General features: G+C 36.0%; 1 pseudogene; it reads left to right on the top strand.

Annotated features, from left to right (window-relative positions):
- Window positions 1-20,186: 20,186 nt before the first annotated feature.
- On the top strand, window positions 20,187-21,158 carry LOC145820025 (uncharacterized; annotated as a pseudogene).
- The last annotated feature ends 297 nt before the right edge of the window (window positions 21,159-21,455 follow it).

Here is a 21,455-nt window from a genome sequence, read left to right as displayed (position 1 = left end):
TCTCTTTGAAATCGCAACTAGCCGATTGAGACCAGGGCCTTCGACGTGTTTTGATTTACCAACAAATAGAGAGCGATGATGATTGATGTTTTGTGTTTTCCAGATTGTAAAGTCTCCTCCATTTCCATATATATATATATATATATATATATCTGTTGTTAATGATTGTTTTGAAGCACAAGGTATCTCCAACGGTTCACCAAAAATTTATCAAATTTGAGTAAGAATATGATCAATTCCTCTATCTGATATTAGTCACTCCAACGATAAACTACTGTAGCTACTGTAGCTTTCATCAAAACACAGGATATCCAGGGGATGACTGGCAAGAGCAAAATGTTTTTTTGGCCTCCATTTCTGTTTCCTTAATTCCTTTGCCATTTCTTATTTGTTCACTTCATTTTCATTCTCTTCTTCTCCTTCCTTCTCCAGGCTTCCCATGGATTCCAACTCAGGTAAGCCCAAGCTGTTAACTATTTTTGCATCAGCATTGCCAATGGGCTTTAACTTGAAAATCCCTTGAACCTCAACTAGTTTTTCACAACCTTTTGTCTTCAAAGCCAGATATGTAGTCTAGTTAGGAAGATTTGTTATCATCTCCAGTGAACTGCATTCACCTACATCCAACAATTCTAAACCCATTGGAAGTTCTAAGCATGATTAGAGTCTTGTGCAATGAGATAACCTAAGTGATCGAAGCCTAATAAGACCTTTGATGCTTTCTAGAAGACTAGAAATCGGATTTTCACTTAAATCCAAATCCTGCAACAGAGAACACCTATCAAGAATTTTCGCAAGATCATCATTTGACATAGTGCAGCTTGAAAGACTTAAGTTTACCATATAGCTCGCTAAGGATGTCAATGAAAAACAAATGGACTCGGGACATTTTCTTGGTTTTAGTAAGAAATGATTGAAATCGCTAGTGGTACTTTGTATTTTATTTATGTCAATTCCATCTTTCTAGCTTTGTAGGAAATTGATCAACATTGTTAAAGATTTGAACAACCAGATTTGATCAAGCTTGGGCTTAACTGAGTTGGAATCATGGGCTATGTTTTGGGAATTGTTCATTTAACCGGATAACCAAGTGCCTACTACGTGGACCATCGGTCCTCCAAATTGTTTTGGGAATTTTGATAGTATCTGAACAATACAGAAGACCCATTTCATAAATTTTTAGTTCTCCGAGACTGTTCACGAGTTCACTAGACTATAACAAATTGATCATACAAGGCTTTCTTTTTGATTTGCTGAGTAGATTATCTGATTTGCATATATGTATTGATCAAATTGCTTTTTTATATTGGAGAATCTAGTTTCTATTGTTTGTGAAAGTCCTCTTTAAATCAAACTACCTCATTGGAGGTTGTCCCAAATCATGATTTTTTGAACCAACAAAGAAGGCAAGTAAAAAAAAAATGCAGAGGTAGTCATCGGGGGTAATTCGGTCAATGTAAAATTTTCACAAATTTTGCCTTTAGGTGGTCATCCAGGGAGACATTTGGCCGACCGGACGTCCGACCAGTCGTCTTGTGGGTCAACACTCAACGACTATGCACAATAAATTACTGAAAGGTGCATGACATCCTCAAATTGGTGAAAGATTTAGGATGTTCTCAATTTGTTACAGCTTGATTAAATAGTTAAGAGACCAAAAAAGTGTACTTTTTCATAAAATTTTAATTTGGTGATGGATTTGATTAATCGTTAGAGATGGTCACGTTTTCTTTGATTAGTTTTCTTATAGACCACGTTTGTCTAACAGATTAGGTTGGATTGGATGGTTAGTGAGAGAATGTTTAGTGAAAAGATTGTTAATGTGAGAATTGTTGGTGAGAGAATTAAGTAAAATTGTGTTTATTTTGATAATAGTATTGGAGATGGTTAGTGATAGCATCATTAAATTATTTTTATATAAAATAAATAAATAAATTATTTTTATATTAAAAAAATTAAAACAAACTCGTGCATTTGGTTTAAAAAAAATAAATAAAACTTAAAAAAATAAATTTTTTATATAAAATAGACTCAATCCTTTCACTATTTTCTTAATCTCACCCAAAACCTAGCCAAGCTAATCTTCCTAATTAGGGGATCACGAAGCCCTTTGAACTATAAATCCGCCCTCTCATTGCACTATCAAACATGATGTGAGTGGGATCCACAGCCATGATAGTTCAATCATGCCACTCAAACCGCGAAACAAACATGGCCAAAAGTGTGGATTAATGGGATCTATGATACTAAGGCCTCGTTTGCTAATTTTTAATTTTAGTTAAAAAATCAAAAAAGTCATTATAAATTTTAGTTAAAAAGTTACTATAAGTTGTCACATTACTCTCTCTATTTTTCTGTATATCTTTTTATAAAAAATTAAAATATTACTAAAATAACAACAATGATTCATCCCACTAAAAACATCACCACTAATAACACTAATGCATTAAAAAAGTAAAAAAAAAAAAAAAAAACACAACTCCAAGACCAAAATATCACATCATTAATGGCGGGACCCACTGCCACCTAATTAGTGGGAGCACTAATTAGTGCTCCCAAGCATTTTTCCTAAAATAATATGTTCCCAAACAATACATAAGTGTTAATTTAATAATATTATTATTCAATTTTTTATTCTTTTAATTCAAATTTTTTTATGTGAGATTTGTTTTGTGAGATTTTCAGGTTTGACTTCTTGTTTGAAGTGAGAGGGTTGGCTGTGCCTTTTTTTATTGGGATTTGAGGAGAGTTTGATTATGGTAGGATGAAATTTAAAATTTTGGGTATATTTGTTTGAACGGATCGGATGAGTGGGAATTGTAATTCATTGGATTGTTAGTTTGGGGATACATTATCTTCGGACCATTTTGTTGGACTGGATTTATATTTTATGTTTGTTTAGTCATGGGATTAGATGTCTGGATTTGACCATTCTATTGAATCATATGTTTGTTTGAGATATTATGGAAAATGATAAATGCTCAAAAGATTACTTTGCCCTTTTGAATTATTTACTAAATAATAGGAATATTAAATCTAAATTATAAATTTTATTTTATTTTTTTGCTAAAACTTTTAAAAAATTAAATAAATAGATTATTAATAAAAATTACATAAATTTATTTTAATTTGTAGTTGAGATTTTTAAATTTTATTTTACTTTACTAAGTATAATTAATACCACATTATTAAAATAAATAATTTAATAAAGTATAACTAATTTAATAAATAAATTATTAAGTATAATACTATCAATAATTTAATAAATAAATCAAGCATAAATAATTTAATAAATAAATTTTATTTTTAAAAAGATATTAAATAGTAGAGGGTCAAAAATGTAATTTCACCACCTAATCCCATGGGATGAGTTATCTTATGGATTGTGTCCCTCCCTCCTCCCTCCCAGCCGCCGCCGCCGCCATGAGATAGAATAATCTCATAGATTTGGGATTCATAGTCCGGTGTTAAAAATTTCAATCAAACAACGGACTATTAGTCCGGATGGACTATTAGTCCTATCCCATGCTTGAATCCTTCCAAACAAAGGTTAGGGTTTGAAGCTAGAAGGATTCTCTGATTTGGAATTGATGTTCTGTGGCTTATCTATTAATTGGTGTGAAGGTTTTTTTTTTTTTATTATTTCTAATTTCAATGATGAAGGTGTTTTTCAATTTCAATGGAGGTGGAGTATATTTTAAAAGGTTTATATGTTGATTGGTTTGAAGGAATTGTGTATATGGAGCCTGCTAAAGCATATAGAGTTTCTGTGTTACATTTGAGTGTTGGTGGTAAATATTCAACAGGTAGGAAAAACAAGTTTGTGAATATCGACATATAGGAAAAACGGACAAAAAGAGTGAAATTATTTCAACGCATAAGAAAAATGAATTATTATTTTAACAAATAAGAAAAATTACACAAATATAGTTGGTTTGATAAATAAGAACAAAATTTGAACTGAAAAGATCAAAAAATTTAATAGATAGGGAAAAAATTGAACAAATAATCAAAAAATTTGAACAAATAAATATAAATTTGAACAGATAGAAAATAATTTGAACATATAGATATAAATTTGAGTAGATAGAAAATAATTTGAACAGATAGATATAAATTTGAACAGATAGCAAAAAAATAACAGATAAATTAATAGGTAAAATTAGAAACAAAATGTTCTTCAAAATAAACAAAATGACTTCTTACCAAATTGTTTTACAAATGGTAGATCTCTCATTAGCAAAAAAAAATATTCACTTGACCTAATGCCTTATATCCTCTTTAATTTAGACTTCCCAACAATTTACTCTTTGACAAATTGTTTTTAATTTTTTTAAGCAAATTACTCTTTAGGAAATATTTTTTAAAAATCAGAATTTTAAAATTTATTATACATAAAAATAAAAATGATAAGTATTTTTAAATTTATTATTATTATTGACTGAAAGCTCAAAACAAAATAATATTTGGATTGGTGGCTCGGTGCATTGATAGTTTGATTGATTAATAATGTGATAATGATTATTTATTTTTATTATATTTTATTTATTATTGTAAATGAGACACTCACATTTGTCGATGATTTGTGAGGAAGGAGACGAATACGCGTTTCCTTTTTTTGTTATTTGTTGGAGTTTAGACCCAATCTCTCTCTGTCGTCAGTCAAAGTCAATCCAAGTTGTGATTTTTTTTTTTTGTCATTTCAAGAACAATTTTATGGCTATAATGTGGGTGACAAGAATAGAATTCGGATCCTCGGTCGCGTTTTCCTGTAGCGTCTCCTGCGGCGCCCCAAAACGACGTCGTTTTGGGGCCAAATTTCAATAAAAAAAAAAAGGGCAAATTACAAACACCCCCCTCGAGGTTTGGTGAAAATACAAATTCCCCCCTGAGGTTTGAGAAATTACAAATTGCCCCCTGAGAGTCAAATTTTCATAACAAATTAGAAAAAATTAGGGGGGAATCTGTATGAAAATAAAAACCTCAAGGGGCAATTTGTTATGAAAATATAAACCTCAGGGGGTGGGATGTAATTTCTCAAACGTCAGGGGGGAATCTGTATTTTTACAAAACCTCGAGGGAGGTGTTTGTAATTTGCCCAAAAAAAAAAACGCAGAACTGATCTGAGACAGAAGAGAAGAGAAGAAGGAAGGCCGAGAAAGAGGAGGAGGAAGAAGAAGAAGAGGAGAGGAGAAGGATCGCTTCATATTGGACGTGGGTTTTACTTTTTTAATTTGATTATTGTGCCATGCATCTGGGGTTTTGTTGATCTTTCTTCTTCCAACTTGCTCTGTTTCTCATTTCCACTGCTAATTTCTAAAGTGTATGTTTGAATCCGTAAAGATGGCTCATTTCTTTGTCTTATGTCTGAAACTTTGATTCCTTACCCTGTTCTGCTCTCCAATTTCTGTTTCCTTTGTTTTTCATTTACTTGATTTAATTTTTGCCCAATTTTTAGCTTTCCACTGGTTTTTTTGGGGGGAAAAAAAAACTGATGTTTTTAGTTAAATTTTTGCCCAATTTAACTTTGATTTCTTTTTTGGGTCCTTAAAATACTAAAGTTGATGTTTGCATTTCTCTCTGTTTCATTCATGACACCGTTTTTTCTATGGACCACTTAGAAATTGATAGGTGTTTTGTTGAATTTTCAGAACGTGTTTTCTGGGGAAAAAAAAAATAGATTGGTGAAGAAAATGAAGAAGAAGAAGAGGAGAGGAGAGGTGAAGAAAATAGTTGATGTTTGTATGCTGTTGTTTTTGTTTTTGTTGTTTTTTTTTTTTTTTTTTGAGACATGAGTGACAGAGAAACAGCACCAAAACTCACAACCTTGCTTTCAGAAATTGAAATTCCTCTTCATCCGCTTTCACAACCTTGCTTTCTGGTTCAGTTCGGCTTCAATTTCTTCCTTTCCATCCAAAACCCACCAAACCCATCTCCATTTTCTCTCAGTTCCCTCTCCCTCTGTTTTTTTTTTTTTTTTTTTTCTAGATCTAGAAGAAGAAAGAAAGGAGGAAGAAGAAAAGCAAGGAGGGGGTGATGTGGCTGGGGGAGGATCGTCGGAGGGGAAGGGTTAGGGGGGTCGTCGGAGCTGTTAGGGAAGATAGAACCATGAACTGTTGTCTCAGTTCTGCGTTTTTTTTTTTTTTTTTTTTGAAATTTGGCCCCAAAACGACGTCGTTTTGGGGCGCCGCAGGAGGCACTACAGGAAAACGCGACCGAGGATCCGGATTCGACAAGAATATACTTCAAATGTTACGGAAAATTGTACTAGGTGTTGTGCTTTTATGCCATAGGATTTTATGAATTTTTTGGGAACTACATGTAAATAAGAGAAACGAAAAATTTTTTTTATCAATATATGAAGGTATAAGTGTGTTTATAGCGAGGTGCATATGAAATGTTATAAGGGTGTAAATGTCACTTGCAATTTCATATGTTGGTAATTTTTTTCTCCTTCTTCCATCTACATGTAATTCTCCTAAACTTTTTTGTTGGGCTTTTTTTATGAACTTTTTTGTTGGGCTTTTTTTAAATGAAAATGGCAGTCCCAATTTTTTTAAGGGTCAATTACTTGGAAGTCCTATTTAAAAGATGATAAGTCTATTTAGTCCCTCAACCTTTTGAATACTCTCAAAAGTCCACTACGTATTTTTCTTATTCATTATTCTCTATGCATTCTTTTTCTCTATCTCTTTCTCTTCTTAATTTCTGGTGACCAGCAACCATGCTTTACTTCTTCTCTTTCTCTCTCTAATGTATAGTCACCGGTGATCAACGACCATCATTGCTGAGGGTTCACCGGCACCACTGATTATCGACTCCTTACTTCACTCTCACCAACGACAAATCTACTCAGATCTGATGTAAATCTATCCACATCACATCTGAGTACATCTACATGAGATCTGACTAGATCTAAACCAAAAATAGTTGTTGTCGAAGTACAATATTCTCTCTCTATCTATTTCTCTCATTCAATTTCTCATTTTTTTTACATTTTCTCTGTTACACACTTCTATTTTCCTGTTTTAATAGAGAAAATTTTTAAATTCTGAACAAATTATTTTTAATTTTTAGTTACAAGCAGTGAAAACTGTAAAATTTTACAATTTTAATTTTTTTGGTACTGAAATGAATCATGCATTAAAACTGTAAAATTTTATAGTTTTATAACATTTTTTTAGAACTGTAAGATTTTACAGTTTCATAATATGTTTTCCAGTTTGATTAATAAAAATAAATGCTTAATAGAATCATACTTTGAAACTGTAACATTTTATAATTTCAAAACTTACTTTTTAGTTTGATCAATATTGGAGATTATATACTTAAACTCTACATAAATTGAAAAACAATTATATACTTTTTCCCATTGTTTTTTTTTTTTTTTACCTTATAGTTTATCAATATTTAGCACATTTTGCTATGTTTTTCAACTATAATGAGTCCATTTATTCTTTTTTTTTTCCAAACAATATTCTAGACATTCTGGTGAGTCTCCAATGATATTTTTGACGTTCAACAAAAATTTTAGACATTCTGGCGACTTCCAGTGACATTCAGAACACTCCAGTAATACTTTGGCGAACTTTCAGTGATACTTCGACAACTTCCTCGTGATGTTAAATATTCCGGCGAGTCTCTGGTGACCGTTTGACGGAAGTCCGACAGTGGTGGGATATAGCAGGGTTTTTAAAGTTATATAAAAAAAAATTTAAAAAAATGGTTACAATTAAAAATATGTAGGACTAATTGGTGCAAATGTTTTGTTTTGAGATTAGATGAATTTTAAATTTTGTGTATAGGACTTACCGGTAAGTATCCCTTTTTTTAATTTGAAAATCCCTTCAAGAGGTACATATCCTTCTTGATGAACAAAACAATTTGTTTTCATTTTTTTATAGGCGATCTTGCTTGTCGATATATATGGTACAGATTTGAATCAAATCTATCACTCTCTCTCTTGCGCGCGCGCGGGGGCAATGAAGACTGCCACCAGCGTTCTCACAAACTCTACGTTGTTTATTCTTGCTGGATCTACCACCACCAAAGCATCACCATCTCCGTTACCTTTAGATTTATCACTAGCGACTTCAGATTTATCACTGACGACCTTAGATCTATCAATAATTTTTTACAATGAATGCAACCGCTGCCAATCTGTTTTACTTTTGTTTGCTCTGATACGTATAGCTTGTGTTTTTTAGTTAATATGCTTTGTTTTATAGTAATAGTAAATTTTTACTCTGATTTACTATTGCAATATGTAATCTGTCTTTTGTTTATTGATTCTATTTTAAATTAACACTAAAATTGTACTATGTTAACATTATCATTTTATTATATAAATTTATTAGTCAATATTTATACTTGTGATGGTAACAATTATAGTGACTATGGTGTTTAGTGATGATGATAATATTTCATTTTTTAAATACTAAATTTTCACAGTAAAATTTATTGTGAATCAAAGTAAAATTTTATTTTGAAACATAATAAAATTTTATTTTTGACGTTAATTTTGACATTAAAAATTTTAATTATTTTTTTTTAAAGAATTTCATATCCAACATGGATATTGTTTAATAGATATTGGCGAGAGAATAATAAAAATATCAGCTTTATTAAAAAACGACACATAGGTCAAAAGTTATATCATTTTAAAGTTTAAAATATTAAATTAATCACTAAAGATATTTTGGTAATAGTTATATCATTTTAAAGTTTAAAATATTAAATTAGTCGCTAAAAATATTTTGGTAATAGTGATGTGTATTGGACGTCTTAAGAAAAATTTATTGTGCTTATGTAAATTTTATTATGAAGAGATTTTGACCAAATTCTCCTATGCCATAAGACACAACACGTGTGCCTCTTGAGGTGTGACTTGAGCCTATTTTCATCATCTGAATCGCTCACATTGTAAAATTTGTTGAGTAAATCATTCATAAAAAATAATAAATAAAAAAAATAATTAGATTAATTGGACATCTGTGCCCCCACAGCAAAACCAAATTTATTTTTAAAATAAGTAAGTTGTTGGTATAATTTGAGAATTTGTTTTTCAAATAATTAGGATTAATTATGGGGTTACGTATTTCCGATTAACTTGAATTTTTTTTATTATAAATAATATATTCAACAAACTCAACAATATAAACATTTTAAATCATCGAAAAATACTTGGAACACGCCCACACAAACCCTTATAGCACAGCGGCACAACACCAACTCCAATTCCAAGTAAATGTTATTTGATAAAATTGAAAATTGAAAATTAAGTATTGAAAATTTAATGTTGAATTTTTTAAGCTAAAAAATTATTTAATAAAAATTTTAGTGCTAAATTAAAACAAGTTATTTGATAAATACAATATCAAATTTAAAATTTATTCAAACCCATAAATTTACTCACAATGATATGGTAAGAGAGTTAGCTCTTTCAATAATAAATTGTAAGAAACTAAAAATTAATACCTATCATACAACATCATTATAAATGAAATTGTGTGAAATTTTTGCAAACTCAAACATTTTCCAAATAGAAACAGCATTGATTCAATCCTCTAATTTTAGAGCACTAATGTCATTTATAATGAGTTGGCAGTGTAAGGAAAAAAAAAAAAAACGAAACGAAAAAAATAAAAACCAAACTATCACATCAATAATGGGGTCCTCGTCCGCTACGTTATTATTGATTTATTAGTGATATAAAATTAGTGGTCTGAATATTTTTTAAATGGAAATTAGGAGGTCGAATCTGAAAGTGTAGGCATCATCAACCCGCCACTAATGGTTGAACTTGTCAAACTATAGAAAACTTCAATAATAAGCATATATGAAAAAGTCCAGTCAAAGGGAATGCCAGCTAAATATATAAGACTTTGGTACCCATTCAACACCATTATTTAACAAGGGGAGTTTTTTGACCTGTGATACGGTAGTTAGGAATTGGGAGTTGGCTGGCTGACTATAACGTGATATGGTAGTTAGGAATTGCGAGTTGGCTGGCTGACTATAGCTTTCATTTAAAACTATCTTTGAATTTTATTGATTCCACTTCATGATTACTTAAGTGTCGTTTGATAAGATTTACGTTTTTAATTTTTTATTTATATTTATGAAAATTTTAAAAATTCAAATAAAAACTTGTTTAGTAAAATTTTTGATTTATAAATCAGTTATCTCAGTTTATAAATTTGACCAAAAAATAAAAACACAAAAAATATGTTTCTGTTTTGAGTTTTTTTTTTTTTACCACCCAACACTAGCCACCACCCGCCACCATTTTCCACCACCGTCTTCCACCACCACCACCACTCACCACCCACCTGTTACCACCACCACCCACCACCCGCCACCACCACCCACCTGCCACTCACTCGCCACCACCACCCATCCCTTACCGCCGCCACCGCCGCCACCACCGCCACCACCCATCTGCCATCCACCCGCCACAACCATCCACCGCCCGCCACTACCACTCGCCACCTACTTGCCACCACCACTCACCGCCCACCTGTCACCCACCCGCCACCACCGCCACCGCCGCCACCGCCACCATCACCCACCACCCACCTACCACCACCACCCACCAATACCACCACCGCCACCCACTCGCTACCACTTACCACCCGCCACCGTCACCCACTCACCCACCACCACCACCCGTCATCCGCCACCCACTTGCCAACACCACCCGCCACCCACTTGCCACCACCACCCGCCACCCGCCACCACTACCACCACCACCACCACCACCCACTCGCTACCACCCGCCACAGTCACCCACCCACCCACCCACTACCACCACTCGTCACCTACCTGCCACCACTACCCACCCGCCACCACCCGCCGTCCGCCACCCACCTGCCACAACCACCAGCCACCACCACCCACTCGCTACCACCTACCACCCGCCACCGTCACCCACCCACCCACCCACCCACCACCCACCCACCGCCACCACTTTCCACCACCGTCTTCCGTCGCCCCTGGCCACCACTTGCCATTTCTCATTCTTTTTTATATTTTTAAAATTTTTTAAACATTTTGTCAATTACCAAACGCGTTTGTAGTTTATGTTTTTCTAAAATTAAAACAAAAACAGTTTATAAAATTTTTGTAAATATAAACTGAAAACGTAAACGTGACCAAACACAAGATTAGCCTTTCGTTTAAACTTTTAAAAAAAAATAATAATAATTTTTTTTTATTATTATCATTACAACATATAAAAGTTATAAGAATTAATTTTTTTTTAAGAGAAAATTTTATTACAAAAAAATAATACCAATTTTTATTGTAATGCGAGTCCTCACAAAAAAAAATAAAAAATGTTCTGAAAAATAAAAATAAAAAACCTTTAGCAATAAAATTTTTATTTTATTTTTTGGGATTAACGGGTCTATTGGAGATTGGTCTATCATGATCAGTTGAAAAAAACGGATCTATTGGACTCCGACTCACTGTCACAAATTTGATAAATAAATTTATGAGTAAATTACAAACACACCACTTGAAATTTGTTTAAAATACGAATTATCCTTATGATTTAAAAAATTACAAATACTTCTCTATAAGAATTTTTTATTTAACAGAATTAATTGAAAAAATAAAATTTCTAACTGTTCGCTTATACAATAATAAAATTTTCTAAATTATTAATTGAAATAAAATTTTAACATTATTAAAAATTGTTAATTAACTTGATGATTTATTAACAAAAAAAACCTATTTGTTATGAAATTAGAAATCTTAAGAGGCATAATGTAATTTCTAAAACCACAGAAGATAATTTGTAATTTAAGTAAATCTCAGAAGGTGTGTTTGTAATTTATCCTAAATTTATTTTAAAAATGCAGTAAGGTAAGAGGCACATCTAAAGCTTTTCCCTGTTTCTTATTGAGATTTGCTTGCTTCCAATTTCAAATTTTGAAACTGCTATCAGTGACTTCCGTTAATGTGATTGTACATTCACGGCCGCGACCATACAAGCACAAACATTGCATACAAGTACTGCAGAAAACAGATTAGACTGCAAACAATCGACATTAAGTACATAGAAACATTTATTTATCGACAAGAGCTAGCAAATATCGAAAGTTGTTAATGGCCGCAACCATACAAGCACAAACATTGCATAGAAGTACTGCAGATAACAGTTTAGACAGAGAACAATCAGCATCAAGTACACAGAAATATTCATTCATCAACAAGAGCTTGCAATATTGAAAGTGCAAGAATCTTGTGTTGCTTCAAACAATAATCTAAAGCATTCAAATTGAGAGAAAGAAAGATATAACTGATGAACATATCAAAGATGGTCTACAAGGCCTCCAATGCAAACTATGAGGGTGAAGATCTTTTTTTGGGTGGATTGAGGGTGAAGATCTTACCCTTACTAGCAAATTTAAATAAGAATGACCTCTAACAAGCTTCAAACCGTTCCAAAACTTTATTACCAAAGACATCAAGTACCAGACTGGTCCCTTCTACACGAATGGGGGTATTATGACCCATCATCAGAGATACTTAGATCTTCCCTCCTTCCCATCAAATAGCTGCCACAAAAGGTTAAGTGTCAGAAAAAGAGTCGAAACAAATCAAAGAGATGAGAAAATTACTTTTACAGATACCAACACTGCAATAATGTCAACAACCAACACATACACTCAAAATCCAAATGTATAGATCTTGGATCTTTGTTGTTCCCTTAATAGACTCCCACTAGCATCTATCTGTAAATAGTACTTTGACAAGTCAAAGGAGGGTTTGCTCTTTAGCCATGGTGAGATAGTGTAGTGTAGTGTTTGATGCATTGGCTTGTAATCCAATTCCAATCAAGAAAAGGAAAATTCAATGCATGAAAGAATATATCCAAATTAGGTTCACATTATTTTTTGGTACCATATTCAGGGATGGCATCATAAAAAATAAATAAATAAATAAATAAAAAATAAAAATTTGCTATATAGAAAGATAGATTGAGTGGAGATGATTCTCCAATTATCACTCGGACAGGATTTGAGGGATGGGAAACTTTTGGCATTGTTTTCATTTTATGTACAATGAAAATTTTCAAACAAAAGTTATTTTTTGCCATCTTCAATTTTCAATAAAGATTACGGAAGATGGTGCTCACTAACACACTGACACCAAATGCATTCTCCAAGTTAATTATCATTTTTACTATTAAAGAACTGAAAGTAGTTGATGTTGGCGGAAATGTACCACATTGAGGCCACTTAAGTTATATTTTTAGTCTTTCAATTTTATTTATTTGGTGGAGATGATGTGTTTCATACACTTGTACAGATTTGGCAGGAAATATGAAACTTCAATAAAAAAAGGCGCGAAAGCAGATTCTCTGTACGAGAAGTGAAGAATCCGAGGCAGCAAGACCACCGCACGTATGGCCCACCACCGCTCGTGCGGCCCATATGGGAGCTCGAGCGACCTACCTAGGGACGCGTGCACAGAATTTTGGGTCTGTTTTGCTTAGAATAAAAGGTAGAAAAATAGCCAAAATGAGGGTTCGAAAAATTAATTCAAAGAAAATGGAGGCCAGGGTTCTAAAGAGGTGATTATTTGACCAAAGCTTGAAGGACACTTCCATGGAGGTTTGTTTCTTCCTCAACTTCTTCCTCTTCCCACTCCTCCATGAGTGGCTAGTCGTCTTTTCTAGGGTTTTGATGAAACCCTAGCCATGTAATAGGATTTTTCATTAGCTTTAATTGTGAATTGGTTTGAATGGATGTATGGATGATTTAGAAGTTTTTAATATTTGTTTCTTTCATCTCTTCAAGCATTTTACTCTCTGTAATTGTTTAATATTTTCCATACATTAGTTTTCTTCGTGTTTGTATTCAAAGTACGAGACGAGTCATGCTATGAGAGACGGGTCGTATTGCTCCCATAGTTTAGAGCAAACGACTCGTACTAATCGGGATGATTTGTGCCTATATGTTGAATGCGATAACCCTCTTGATCAATATTTCAAACATTTAGTTGTGAAATATTGGGTAATTCAAACCGAATCACAATTGTTGGCCAATGTTAAGTTTTATTCATGTGGTTAGTGGTGAATTCTCTGCCCTAGGATTTTTCCTGAAAATTAATATCTCAAACCCTAATTTTAATTGTCAGAATAATTCCTCAATTTCATTTAATTGCTGTTTAGTTATAAAATCAATCCTATCTTTTTAATCAAAATTAATTTAGGAATGTTGTGATTGAATTAATCTAATTTCACATTTATCCCTGTGGATCGATACCTGGACTTGCCATTATTCTGATAGAATTTGGTATAGTTTAGTGATTTATTTTTGGTGTGTGTAACGACCCATCAAATTTTGGCGCCGTTGCCGGGGACTTCTGGCTAAATTAGTTAATTTAAAGTTGCATTCTTATTTTAATTTTTAGTTTAGGATTTTATACTTTCGTGTTGCTAAGTGTGCAGAGCGTTTGAAATTGGAACTATCACCGAAGTGCAAGCGGAGCACAACTGAGCTTTAAAAATAAAAAAAAAAATCGCAACAATAAAGTTTCTAAACAGAAGCAAACACTCGCAAGCAAAGCACCAAAGTGCTAAAAAGAAAGACAAAAGCTCAATTAGAGGTTGGAGACAACGTCTACATGTCAAGCACTGTCAAGACGAGTAAAGCGTTGTCGTTAAACCGCTGTGAGTATTTCTCCCTTTGGTATTTTGTTTTCGTAACTTAGTGCACAGAGTCGGAACTTTTTCTGTGTGTGTGGGTAGTGTACGCACGGTCGCCGTTCTTGTCGCCCTGAATTGTGGAGTTTGGACCTTGAACTAGAAAGGACTCTTAGGAGACTTAGGGTCTCTACCCGTGTTCCTAGGCTTGAATATTCATATTCATACATTGAGCCATTAAAGATGGCAAATCCAGATGTCCCGAATGTGCCTAACCGGACCCTTAAGGATTATTTTACACCCACTGTATATACATCACCATCATGCATCTAATTACCCAACACCACTGCTGCTCATTATGAGATTAAGTCCAGCACCATACAAATGCTCCCATCATTCAATGGACTAACGCATGATGATCCTTACAAACATTTGAATGAATTTCTAGAAATTTGCTCGACAGTGAGGATCCAGAATTTTACAAATAAGGCCTTAATGTTGCGATTGTTTCCATTCTCATTAAAGAATAAAGCCAAACATTGGCTGAATTCCTTACCTGCCAATTCAATCACAACTTGGGACTAATTACAGCAACGATTCTTGGAGAAGTACTTTCCCATAGGTAAAACCAACCAACTTAGACGAGCCATCACAAACTTTGCTTAAATGGATGGCAAGCAATTCCATGAGACGTGGGAAAGACTTCGAGACCTTCTCCAACAGTGTCCCCACCACCAAGTGCCTGATTGACAACTTGTTCAAATATTTTATTATGGCTTAACTGAGCCGCACCGCCAAATGGTGGACTCATCCTGTGGTGGGACATTCATGTCCAAAAATGATGCCGAGGCATGGCAATTGTTTGAGAACCTAAGTGATAATTCCCTTCACCATGCCTCCGCAGCCCGGCAAGTCCAGCAACTAGTAGTTTGAGCCCCGAAAAAAGGGGGCATTTATGAGGTCAGGCAAAACCTAGAGTTAGCCCAACAAGTAGAGGCATTGTCCCACAAAATGGACCAATTATTAGCTGCGGGACATGCTCGTACCCAGCAAGATCAGCCTCAATTTCACAAGGCATGTGTTATTTGTGCGAGCCCTGCTCATGACTTGAGTGAGTGCCCTTCGGCATCACAATTTCCGGAGTTAGTCCAAGAGCATGTGAATGCGGCTCAAGGATTCTCCAACCCGGGTAATGATCCTTACTCCAACACATACAATTCGAAATGGAGAAATCACCCTAATTTTTCATGGAGACCCTCTTCACAAGGCATTTCTTACAATCCTCCACCACCAAGGCAGAATTTTAATAATTTTGCCAACCAATCATCCTACCGACCACCGCAACCTTATCGACCCCCACAACCGTACCGGCAACCACAACCCCCGCCTGTTCCTCAGGGCAACTCTGCCTTTAAGACTCAGGTGTTGGAAGTTCTCACAAAACTTAAGGGGTTAGCACCGGTAGTTCACTCCCATACTCACTCTATTGCCAAGCTAGAAGCCCAATTGGGTCAAATGGCTAACAACATGAATCGGAGAGAGGAGGGAAAATTACCAAGTCAAACTGTGGCCAACCCTAAGGGACAATACGGGGCAGAGAGTTTGGGTGGGAATGGAAAGCACCATGAGTAGGTGCAAGCAGTGATTGCTTTGAGAAGTGGGAGAGAGTTAGAGCCTCAGTCAGTTGCGTCTGATGCAACTAGAGCTAAGAAGGGTGACCACGGTGGTACACTCAATGAGAGCAAGGGTGAGGGGGACACACTTAAGAGGGATGACTTAGTCCCTAACACTTCACATGAGCCCAAGGCACCATATGTGCCTAAGGAACCCTTTCCCCAATGCCTTGATACACCGTCCCCTTTTAATAAGAAGGCGGCATCTATGGAAGCAATGATGGAGGTCTTTAAACAGGTAAAAATCAACCTCCCCCTGTTGGAGGCGATTAAGCAAGTACCCTCCTATGCCAAATTTCTGAAGGAGCTTTGTACGCAAAAGCGTAAATCTAGGACACACGTGTCCCAAAAGGTCCTACTCACGGAGCAAGTAAGCTCCATCTTGTTAAATGACACACCTCCTAAGCTTAAGGACCCGGGTGCCCCAACCATTGCTTGGCGAGTTGAAGCCCACTACTGTCACTCTTCAATTGGCTGACCGGTCCCTCAAAGTGCCACGTGGCATGATTGAGGATGTGCTAGTGAAGGTCGATAGGTTTTACTTTTCTTTTGACTTTTTGGTTTTAGATATGGAACCGGTAGCCAGTTCTAAGAAACAAATCCCGGTGACCTTAGGTCGACCTTTCTTGGCTACGGCCAATGCATGCATTAATTGTCATATCGGGGTTATGGAAGTTTCATTTGGTAACATGCAAGTGAAACTTAATGTTTTCCAAGCATCCCAACAACCTCATGAGAGAGAGGAGTGCTTATTAGTGGATGTTGTGGATGAGATTGTGGAGGAGGCTTTGCCCTCCATTCTTGTAGAGGACCCTATAGAGGCTTGTCTAGCTCATTTTGGGTTTGAAAATTTTGATATTGACGGATCGGTTGAGGAGGTGAATGCCTTGCTTAATGCTTCTTCTACACCGGATTTTCCTCCATGGAAAGCCCGGTTTGAGTCACTTCCTCCTCTGTCGAGAGAACCTGCCATACCTTCTTTAGTCACACCACCTACACTTGAGTTGAAGCCACTCCCGGCCACACTCAAGTATGCATTTTTAGGGCCTCAAGATACTTTACCAGTCATCATTGCATCTGACTTGACTGCAGAGTAGGAGAGTCAGTTAATGAGTGTTCTCATGGCACATCGGAGTGCTATAGGGTGATCAGTGACTGATTTGAAAGGGATAGATCCCTCCGTGTGCATGCATTATATACACCTAGAGGAGGATACCAAACAAGGTTTTAAAAAGCGGCCACAACCGTTACGTAACGCCGTTATGTAACGGTTTTGGCGGTTATCGCCACCCGTTGGGCCGCTTTTGCAGTGTGATTGAGATTCACAGGTGTGTCGGCTGTAGCGGCTGCCATAGCGGTCGTAACGGTGCCGTAACAGCCATAACGGCCTGTTACGCACCGTTACATAACGATTCCAAACTGTTTCTTTCAAAAAAAACACAAAAAAAAAAGCTGAAAATGGGGGAAGAGGGATAGAGAGAAGAGAGAAGATAAAAGAGAGAAAATGGAGGAGCAACAGATAGAGAGAGAGAAGAGGGAAGATGAAGAACATATTATTGATTTGTTGAAATTGTAAGACCTATGCTATTCTATTCAGCTGCTATCACTAAATCATTTTATTTGTGTGTGTCTATCTATATATTGTTTGAAAATAATAATAATAATAATAATAATAATAATAATAATAATAATAATAATAATAATAATAATAAGCGTGATCATTATCTATTTGGCTTGGTTAAAATATGTATATATATATATATTTAGGCTTTTATTTATTCTCTTACTTTTGTCATTGTTTATCTTATATATAATAGTTAGTGATTGATTTTTTGTATAATATAAAGTCATTAATTATTAAAATAAAATGTAAAAAACTCAGTTTATAGTGATTTAGAAATATGAAATATATTGGATCATACTAAAATTGATCAATATTTATTTTTAACCCAATAAATATGATCATGGAAAAAAAAATGTGTATCGGTAAGTTTTTTTCAAATTGTGCGAAAAATAAAAAAATTCACGGTTCCGATTATCGCAACCGTTACACTACGGCCTTCACACCCCGCAACCGCAACCGCGTCACCGCCACCGTTACGGCGACCGCAACTGCTTTTCAGAACCTTGATACCAAACCTTCTCGTGAAATGCAACGGAGACTTAATCCTAATATGAAAAAGGTGGTGAAAAAGGAGGTATTGAAATTGTTAGATGCGGGTATTATATACCCCATCTCGGATAGCAAGTGGGTGAGTCCCACACAAGTGGTGTCCAAGAAATCGGGCATCACTGTTGTTGAGAATGAGCAAGGAGAGTTGGTCCCCACACAAACCACTACTGGGTGATGAGTGTGCATTGATTATAGGAGATTGAATTCCATGACTAGGAAGGACCATTTTCCTCTGCCATTTATTGATCAAATTCTCGAGAGGTTAGCGGGGCAGGGGTTCTATTGTTTTCTTGATGGCTACTCGGGCTATAATCAAGTCCCGGTGTACCCTACCGACCAAGAAAAGACCACATTCACTTGCCCTTTTGGCACTTTTGCTTATAGGCGCATGCTTTTTGGGCTATGTAATGCACCAGCGACTTTTCAACGATGTATAATAGCTATTTTCTCTGACATGGTAGAGAAATTTTTAGAGGTCTTCATGGATGACTTCTCCGTATTTGGGCCATCTTTTGAAGAATGTCTCCAAAACTTAACTAAAGTCCTTATTCGTTGTGTAGAGACAAATCTGATTTTGAGTTGGGAGAAGAGTCATTTTATGGTTCGCGAGGAGATAGTGTTGGGACATATTGTGTCCCCTCGAGGTATAGAGGTTGACAAAGCTAAGGTTGATCTCATTGCAGGTCTTCCTCCACCCAACTCTATGTGTCAAGTTAGGTCTTTCCTAGGGCATGCAGGTTTTTACCGTCGATTCATCAAAGATTTTAGTAAAATATCACGTCCTTTGTGTAATTTACTTGCGAAGGACGCACCTTTTGTCTTTGATGAGGCTTGTCTTAAAGCCTTTGAAACATTACGAGCGGCCCTTTCTACTGCCCCTATTATGCAATCTCCTGAGTGGTCCCTTCCTTTCGAAATCATGTGCGATGCATCTGATTATGCCCTCGGCGCCATCTTGGGCCAAAGGGTGAATAAAGTGCCCCATGTCATATCCTATGCTAGTCGTACTCTTTCTGATGCTCAATTGAATTACACTACCACCGAAAAAGAGTTACTAGCTGTGGTATTTGCCCTAGATAAATTTCAGTCCTATCTCCTAGGTTCCAAGGTCATCGTCTTCACTGATCATGCTACTTTGCGGTATTTACTATCAAAAAAAGAGACCAAACATAGATTGATTAGGTGGATTTTACTCCTTCAGGAGTTTGACCTAGAAATCCGGGATAAGAAAGGATCCGAGAATATAGTTGCGGATCATCTATCCTGCATCTTTATTGAGCACCCGAGTGATCCCTTAGCCTTGCACGACTCGTTTCCGAACGAGCAACTTCTTGCAGTTTCACAAGCGACCCTCCCGTGGTTTGCTCATATAGTAAATTACTTGGCAGTTGGTCAAATTTTGAAAACTTGGTCTAAGCAAGACAAAGACCGATTTTTTTCACAAGCCAAGCAGTATTTCTGGGAAGACCTAGAATTGTTTAAGTATTGTCTGAATCAAGTGTTTCGGCGTTGTGTGCTTGAGAGTGAAACCCATAGCATTCTCACATTTTGTCACTCACATGCATGTGGCGGCCATTTCAGTGGACAGAAAACAGCCGCCAAGGTTTTACAATGTGGGTTCTACTGGCCCTCTAACTTCAAAGATATCCATAACTTTTGTAGCGCTTGCGAGCGTCGTCAACGCATGGGCTCTATGTCACGGCAAGATATGATGCCAATGACCCCTATTTTAATTGTTGAGATTTTTGATGTTTGGGGCATTGACTTTATGGGTCACTTTCCACCATCTTTTGGCTTTGGATACATTTTGGTGGCTGTGGACTATGTTTCCAAGTGGGTGGAGGCAGTGGCAACCAGAACGAATGATCATAAGGTGGTGGTTAAATTCCTCCATGAGACCATTTTTTGTCGTTTTGGGTTCCCACGTGCCACAATTAGTGACGGTGGCAAACATTTTTGCAACCGATTCTTCGAGGTATTGGTACGCAAATATATGATCACTCACAAAGTTGGCACTTCCTACCATCCCCAGACTAGTGGTCAGGTAGAGGTTGCTAATAGGGAAGTTAAACACATCCTCGAGAAAGCTGTGAGACCCGATAGGAGAGATTGATCCACTAGGTTGGTCAATGCTCTTTGGGCCTATCATACTGCATATAAGACATCCATCGGGATGTCTCCATATAGGATTGTATTTGGAAAACCGTGTTATCTCCCTATTGAGTTAGAACACCGAGCTTTGTGGGCCATTAGGAAATTCAATTTTGATATGGCCAAAGCTCGTGACCATCGAAAACTCCAACTCAATGAGTTAGAGGAGCTTCGGAATGATGCGTATGAGAGTTCTAAAATTTACAAGGCTAGAACTAAGGCATTTCATGATAAACATATTTCTCGTAAGTCCTTCGAGCCTCACCAAAAAGTGTGGCTATTTAATGCCAAATTGTAGTTGTTTCTGGGTAAACTCTGGTCTCGATGGGATGGCCCATATGAGGTTATAGAAGTCTTTCTGCATGGGGTGGTTGAAATTAAAAACCCACAAGATGGTATGACCTTCAAGGTCAATGGCCAAAGATTGAAACATTATGTGGATGGTATTAAGAAAGGGGAGATAATTGAGGTTGTCCATTTGACGGACCCAATATATCTTCCATAGTGATTACTTTGAGTCTATTAGACTTTAAATCCTCTAAAGGTGTAATTCCTTCGGTGTTAGCCGTGCCCGAACGACATCTGACAGTCTGGTATAGCCACCTAACCGTGTTTGTAGTGAGTTCCTAGGAGACCAACTGAGACGGTGGAAACTAGAGTTCGAATGGCAAAGCCTAGAACACAAAGGTTTGGAATTTTCGAGACTAGAGTCTGGTTTAAATACCCAGGGGTGTGAAGATTGCTTCAAAACTACCCCGACTTGAACTCTGTATGGCAGACCCATAGGTTGAGGTAGCTTTAT

Source organism: Camellia sinensis, chromosome 1 (assembly GCF_055761805.1).
Source record: "Camellia sinensis isolate YWXY chromosome 1, ASM5576180v1, whole genome shotgun sequence".
NCBI classification, from domain to species: Eukaryota; Viridiplantae; Streptophyta; class Magnoliopsida; order Ericales; family Theaceae; genus Camellia; species Camellia sinensis.
Note: the sequence above shows the minus strand (reverse complement) of the source record. Positions and strands in the feature narration are given on the sequence as shown.